Consider the following 8,219-nt stretch of genomic DNA (forward strand, 5'->3'; position numbering starts at 1 on the left):
CCTGATTGCTGTCCTTGTTTGGCAATCCAGTGTGCTTTCTACTCTCGCTCTCGGCCTCAGCTTCAGCCCTTATCTGCCCTGGTCCCGCCTTGTTTCTCCTTCCAACTGTTTCTTTGTCTCCCTCCTCACCCCACCGTCCTTGGTTCCTGCCTCTGATCTTGCCCTCTCTCCTCTGGAGGTTTATCTGAAACTCGGGATGGAAGGCTGAGTTTCTTCTAGATCCTCAGGGTGCCGGGGCTACCAAGTCATCCCTGTTGACCTCTTCCCTTGCCAATAGGTCACTTGAGCCCCACTGCTCCCCAAGGCAGAAAGCTTTGGTGTCCCCGGGGACGTTTGACCCAAGCCCCTTCTCTTGTGCTCTCCCTTTACTGGGTGTATCCATCCCCACTTCCTCTTGTGGAGAAAGGACAGTTCAGGAGAAATTTGTGCTCAAGGCTTGACTCCTACCTAAACATCACAGGACACATTCTCTGGAAGGGAAGGGTGGGAGCCGGGCTGGCTTCCTTAGAAACTTCCAAACAGAAAAGACGCCGCCTTTCCCTGTCCCCTCCCAAATTCCCACAGGGACTGGGAGAGAGGGTTGTTTCCACCCAAAGGCTGGGGATGGATGGACTGACCTCTGAATCTTCCTTTTCTCTGGCACAGCCCTGTTTGTAGAGGTGCCAGAATCCTGAGGCAGAAAGCAAGAGAAAAAAAGAATGTTCTCTGAGGGCATTTGGCTGCCCTTTTACACCCCAAATCACACAGAGGGGGTCCAGTGTCATGCCCTCCACGTCTTCCCGCCCCTAGCATGTGGATTTCCCGTGGCATGTCTCATGCACATAGATACACACACCCTCACACTGTTGAAACCAGAGCGGCTCCAGGGAGGGGAGTGCGGAAGCAGCTGTGGACAAGTGTGGGTGGCCACATGCTTCTCCTTCTGGGAGGTGACACTTCTATTACACCTCCACAGGTTTCATCTGAACCTCACCCTGGCCTTGACCCTGTGTTGTCAGGGTGGGCAGGAGGGATGGAGGAGTTGAGCTGGCCCGGTGCTGACAAGGAAAGCATTCTTAACAGGCCCTTGAACTGTCAGGAAATCAATTCTTCCCAAGAACCAAATTTGGAGGAAACTCAGCTTAATGAACAGCAGCGGGAATTGGGCCTAGATGGCTGGGTAAACTTCAGTGATGGTTGAGTGAAGCGCCCTGGAACGGTTGGGAGCACCCATCCTCCCTGATGTATTGGCTGAAGGCAGGGTGTGAGGCCGGGATAAAGTGTGGGATCTGCACTGGGGAAAGTGACCCTGACAGCCCAAAGCATTTGGCATCTCTGAATCGGAGGAATGGACTGCCTGACTGGCTGTGTCACCCCTATTAGGCTGGGGCTGGGGTTGTAATTGCTATAATTCATTGATGAATGCAATTTGCAGCTGGCTTCTCTCCCTGTGACAGGCCTCAATTAGAGCCGCCAGAGGGATCTGGGGTGGGAGGGGGAGCTGGGATGTTGTTTCCAACCGCTTCTCCTGGTCCCCTCTCAGCTCTCTGCCCTGCCCTGAAATAGGAGGGAGTTCATTGGGCCAAGTTATTGTTCCCCTCGCCCCAAACTTGCCCCCAGAGATATAATTTCAGAACAAATGGTGCTGCAGGGGGGAGGGAGAAGGGTGTAAGATGAAGGATGCCTTCCTGCAGGCTAGTCTGGGATGCCATGGATTTTAAAACTCAACCATGTTTCGTTTAGTTGAGCATTTTCTCATTTATTTTAGAGCTTCTAAAAGTCCTATAGGAAGGATGACTTTAGAGGCAAAATACTTATTTCTATCTTATATCCCCTCTCCATCTCACCAGATAAAGGAAAAAATATGAGGCAGAATGATGAAAAGGAGAGAGAGAAAAATTGGCTCTACATAGATATCTAATTTTAATTTCAAAATACTGTAAGTACGCCAGGGATCATTTAGTTCAATGGTTTTCAAACTCTTTTTAAAAAAGCAATGGGAATGCTTCTTCCAATGAAATCTAACATGGAAGCTCAAGGTGTAAAATAAGCCATTACTGGTCCAGTTAAAGTGGAAGTGGGGGCTCTGAGCGCCCTGGACTATCCTCCTCGCCAAGTCCTGCCTCCTACCTCCTGCTCCATGGCCTCCCTGTGACATCTGTAAGGTTCACTTAGGGGGACCAACTCATCCTGGTTTGCCCAGTCTTAGCATTGAAAGTCCCACAACCCAAGAAAGCCCTTGAATCTGGGACAGTTGGTTGCCCTACATTCCATAGAGCATAGATAGAAAAGCACTGATCCAACCCCTTTGACCTATTGATGAAGGCATTGAGCCCAAGAGAAGAGAAGTGGTTTGAAGTCCCATAGATAAAGTCCCCATGCCCAAGAGTTGCCTATATTTTGGGGAGTAAATCTTGCCCTTCTGCCCTGTGTCCCTGTGAGAGGTGAAACTGTCCACCTCCAAATTTCTTTCCTCCCAAAACGCTCTCTTGTGAAGCCTCCCATGATCCCCCTAAAAAGAGAGCTGTCCTCTCTTCTGATTCTTCTGTCAGAGCACTTAAATGGTAGAGTCATCTTTTATCCAGGGTCTTTCTCTTCATTTGGACTGGAAGATTCTTGGTTCCGTGTCTCATTTATTTTTGTATCCCTCAGCACCCAGTGCAGTGTCTGGCATACAGAAGGTATTCAAACTGTTTTTCGATAGATGCATGGTGGATGGGTGGATTTGGAGGATGGATGGGTGGATGGATGGATAGATGAATGGATAAATTGGGAGATGGATAGATGGAATGGATGGGTTGATAGAAAGATGGATGAATAGATGGCTTGGTGCCATGTTGAAGACCTTGGGATGGAACAGTTGGGCAGTTTCTAGACAAGTTTCCTCCTGCATCAATTCTCCCTAATATGGCCATTTTGCTTAAGTTTGATTTTTTGGAATATCGAACATACCTACATTCAGATGCAAGGTCAAAGCAGCTTTCCAACTCAATTAGAAGTCGTTTAAATTGACTATTTTTGGATTATTTGTGCTATTGCTTTTCCCTACAGAAAGTTATGGTTTAACTACGCAAATAATATTTGATGAAAATACCTCCAATAGGCAGCTGATGGCAGTGACGAATAGTGTCTGAAAATAAAACAGTTTAAAAATATCAGAAAAGGGAGCGTGTGGGAGGCAGGGAGAGACAGTGAGCAGTTGGTGAACATAGCGAGCAAGATGATCAGGGCTTGAGGACTAGAAAGGCTGGAATCCTGAGAGGAGGAATGTGAGGTGCACATGAGAAGGACTTCCCAATTATCAGGACCGAGAGAGAATAGGATAGAAAGTTTTGAAAGAAAGAGGGGCATGATGTTGATCCTGTTTGGAAGCAAACAAGTAGTCTAAATGATTATTCATGATTCTTTCTTGACCTACTACTTGTTCAACTACAATCTGTTGAGTATCCTTTCTGACCCACGCATCAGGCCAAGCACTGTCACTTACACCGTCTCAGCCCATCACGCCTGGGGGCAGGAAGACGGAGTCTGCACTCTCTCAGATGTGCACATTCTTCTTGGACAATCTCATCCACACCCGTGGCTTTAACCACAGCAGCTACACTGATTCCCAAGTGTTCGTCTCTAGTCCAGACCTCTCCTTGTGTCCCACACCTACTGCCACCCCACTGCTGAATACCTCCCCCTGGATGTCTGCAGATGCCTTGAACTCAAGAAACCCCATGCTGAACTCATCTGTTTCTCCTCTAAACTTGCTTCTCTGCCCAGATTCTCCATCTATATTCATAACACCCTCATCTGACCCACTCGACACCCAAGTCAGAACCTGGGCATCATCCTCTTCTCCCTGTCTCCCCCACTGCCAATGCTGGTCACCACGTCCAGTAATTCCACTTCCTAAATACCTCACAGATCCGTGTCTCTCTCTTCCTCCCCATAGGAACTGCACTGTGTTCAGGTCCTCGCCATTTCTCACCGGGTGCCTACCCTAGTTTTCTTAGTGGTCTCCCACTCTCCCATCTTGCACTCTGGGAATCTATTCCCCACTTGGTTGCCAGACTCTTTTTTCCAAAATGCAAATCTGATCAGTTACTGCCTCCTCCTAAAGCCTTTTGACGAAAGCCCAAATGTCTTTAAAATAGTGTCCAAATTCCTTACCATCTGTGACTAAGGCTTTCATACTCTGACCACTCCTCCGCTTCACTCCTCACTCGGCTTCGCCTAATCAGGGCCCTTGCTGGCCGAGCTCTCTCTGTCAGCCCCAGGTCTCTGCACAGGATCTTCCTGCTGCCTCAGATGCCTCTCCTCCCATTTGCACTGGCCTAATTCTTCCTCGTTCTCCACGACTCAGCATGTTGGGTGTCACCTCTGCCAGGCAGACTCTCTGACTGCCTCTTCATTCCTGAATCTGGAGGAGGTGTCCTTCCTCTGACCTCTTATTGTGTCCAGCGCCTGTCTCTTCCTTACTTCTGATTGCACTGTAGTGCAGCTGCCTGTTTACTTATCTGTCTCTCCCTCCAGTGTGAGATTTCCCAGGACAGGTATGATGTCTTTCCCATCTGTATTCCTCGTGTTGCTTGGCACACGTGGTGCCCAATAAATGTTTGTCAAATGAATGTATGACCTCTTGTAGTTCTCTATCTTGTATGGGCCTTTGTTCTCATCCTTCCTTTTGGGGAGGCCAGTTCAGGACAGATTATGACAGGACTCAGGATGTGCTGTAGAAATCAGTACATTTTTCTCCCTCCCCCTTGCCTGTCTCTCTCAGATTTTGCCAGTGGCCACGCCCTTGGCACAGACACACGCGGCTCAGTCTGCAGAACGTCAGCTGGCAGCGAACAGCCCTTCCCTTCCTCCCTGGCTCCGTCTTCGCTCAGCACAAATCGTTTTCCTTTTTGGGTGTTCACAGCTCTGATAGCAGAGGGCTGGGTGGGAGGGTGGCAGCATTGGGCTGTCTGCAGGGAGGCAGAAAAGGGGGGTGTGTGAGAGCCAAGAAGTGGGTGGAAGCATTGCTATGTTGGCCCTTTTGAGGGAGAAAGAACATTTAGCTCTTTGGGGTTGCCTGGGGTGGAGCAGCTGGGATGCTCTTGGCCGCTTTCACTCTCTGGGAGCTGATATTTAGCCTCCTAAATATTGGTGGACTTTCTGAGGGAGGGAGAGAGAGACTTTGGATTTTCTTTCTTTTTTTTTGAGTAAGATTAGCCCTGAGCTAACATCTGTGCTCATCTCCCTATATTTTTTATATGTGGGATGCCTGCCACAGCATGGCTGGATAAGCGGTGCGTATGTCCATGCCCAGGATCCGAACCTGTGAACCCCAGGCCGCCAAAGTGGAGCATGTGAACTTAACAGCTACACCACCTGGCTAGCCCCGAGATTACGGACTTTCAGAACTGGCCCTGTACTACCCTTGCTACCAAACCACTGGACAGAATCTTGGGGGTCAGGCAACTGCTATTTTCTCTTTGTGGAGAATGTAGGAAAAGAGAATCTGCCACATACCTCATTCATTCATTACCTGGGTGACGCCAGAGGCTGGGGACACAGAGGTGAATAAGGCTCAGTGCTCCTGGAGCTCACAGTCTAAGCAGGGCTGAGGCCCGTGGGTAGACATGTTACAACCCAGCACCCAGCGTGCTCTGAGATGGCAGCGAGAGCAAGGGCTCGGTGGGCTCGGAGGGCAGGTCACTCTGTTCTTGGAAAGGTTTCAGCTAAGAAGGTGACGTTGGCCCTCCAGGAGACATTTCTACACAATGTTGTTCTCACAACTGCCTCCAACTTCAGTTCCTCAGAGGAGACTCTGTTGAACTCTTCACAAGGAGAGCAGTATCATACATGGTAGAAGGAGTACTGAGTTCAGAGAAGATCACATGGTTTCAGATCCTGGCTCACCAACTCATTCATTCATTCAGTCAATGCTCTTCATCAGCTATGAGACCTTGAAAATTGACCTTAATTCTCTGAGCTTCAGCTTTCTCATTTATATAATTGGGATAATGGTGACACTCACCTCATCATTCTTTCAGAAAGATTACATGAACCGATGTACATGACAACGCTTTGTAAGCTGTAAAGTGCTTTGCAAATGTGATCTGTTATTTATTCTTTCACTTATGCATTCATTCAGTCAGCCAATAACTATTGAGTGCCCACTTCTAAGGTCTGGGAAGCCCCTCTTTGAGGCAGGAGCCTGTTTTGTGCACATGGGTGTGTGTGTGTGTGTGTGAGGGTCTGCGAGTGACTGTAGTGTGCTTCATCAAGCAGCAACCATCTGCTCTGTCTGAAGGGAAGTCCTAGCTTCCCCAGCCCCCAGCCCTCGCTCCCGGGCGCAGATGGGCAGGGACACATTCTCCTGTCTCTCCCTCAGCTGATGGATGCTGGTGCATGGAGGAGGCCGGCAGGGTGCATGACTCACCAGCCTTAGTCACTCTGCCTACAGGACTTCTTCGGCAGGGTGATGACCCAAACTAAAAACATGGCTGAAGAGCGAGGTAATGTTCTAGGCTGGGTCTCTGCGGGGCATCTAAAACCAGGAAGGGAGCCAAATGCATCATTTTGCACATCCCCCAGCCCCCAACCACTCACATCAGAAGGGTCCTGGAGAGCCCCAAAGCTGAAGGGTGGCAGAGAAAGAGGTCCTGGCTAGTGGTGAGTGGGAGACCAAAGGTCATTTTTCCACCACAGTTGTTGTCTCAGCAGATCCTGGCCAGCCACATCATCAACTTCAATGTGTGTACAGAGCTTTACAGTTTGTAACATGCTTTCATGCACTTTCTCTCATCTGATCCTCACAAGAATCTTGTGAAGCCATTACTGGAGAGGGGGAATAGCAAGGAGGTGGAGTGTGCGACCTACGGAGCCAAACGGCCTGCCTTTGAGTCTGTCCTGTTGCTTATCAGCTGTGAGACTGCACAACTCCTTTAATCTCTCTGTGCCTCAGTTTCCTAATTTAAGAAATGAGGATAATAATAGTACCTTCTCCTTACAGTTTTTGTAAGGACTGATAGTTTACTGATTGTCTGTCTCTCCGAATTAGACTGTAAACCGTAGAAAGGAGAGATCTTTGTTTTGTTTGCTGGGTGTCCGGAGTGTTTAGGACAGTGCCCCACACAGGGAGGTTTGCAAAAAATATTTGTGCAATGAATGAAGACGACTAGAACAAGCCAGGCGCATTACTCTATGTATTAGCTATTGTGGTCAGTTCAGGTTGCTATTACAAAAATACCATAGACTGGGTGGCTTAGACACAGAATTCTCTTCTTCGCAGTTCAGGAGCCTGGCAAGTCCAAGATCAAGGTGCCGGCTGATTTGATTTCTGGTGAGATCCCTCTTCCTGTTTTGTGGAAGGATACCTTCTGATTGTATCCTTTCTTGTTGAAAGAGAGATCCTGTGTGTCTTCCTTTTCATAAGGACACTAATCCTATCATGGGGGCTCCACCCTCATGACCTAAACTAACCCTAATTACTTCCCAAAGGCCCCACCTCCAAATACCATCACACTGGGGATTAAGATTTCGACATGAATTTTAGGGGAGACACAAACATTCAGTCCATAGCAGCTATTATTACAGGATTCTCCCTATTTGGGGGAAAATGTAGAAACTGAAGTTTAGAGCATTTAGTGAATTTCCTGAAGTCACAAAGCCAAGACATGGCAGACATGGAGCTTAAAATGGGGCTGCCTGGGCCAGCCCTGGTGGCCTAGTGGCTAAGTTTGGCACACTCCACTTCAGCGGTCTGGGTTCGGTTCCTGGGCTCTGACGTACACCACTCATCTGTCACCATTCATGCCGTGGCGGTGACCCACATCCAAAAAGAGGAAGATTGGCAACAGATGTTAGTTCAGGGCGAATCTTCCTAAACAAACAAACAAACAAAAAACAAAACCAAAAAATCCCAGCCAAACAAATAAAATTGGGCTGCTTACTCTAAATCAAGGCCCCTTTTCCCCACCATGACTACCCCAATTCCTCTTCCCGGTTCCTCTCTTTGATCTCTCTCCTCCACCTCTCCAGGTAAATCCTCATTAAAGTTGGGTTGATAGACTTAATCCAGTTCCTTTTCGGCAGCAGAGAGAGCTGGAGCACTTTGAGCAAATCACTCAACTGCTGTGCAAATAGTTCCTTCATCTTTTAAATGGACATCATAGTAGAACCTTTGTAGGTTCAGCTTTGCAAAGATTAAATGACAGGTAATGTACGGAAAACGATAGACACAGAGTAACAGCTCATACACAGAA

This window comes from Equus quagga, chromosome 11 (genome assembly GCF_021613505.1).
Source record: "Equus quagga isolate Etosha38 chromosome 11, UCLA_HA_Equagga_1.0, whole genome shotgun sequence".
In the NCBI taxonomy this organism is placed as follows: Eukaryota; Metazoa; Chordata; class Mammalia; order Perissodactyla; family Equidae; genus Equus; species Equus quagga.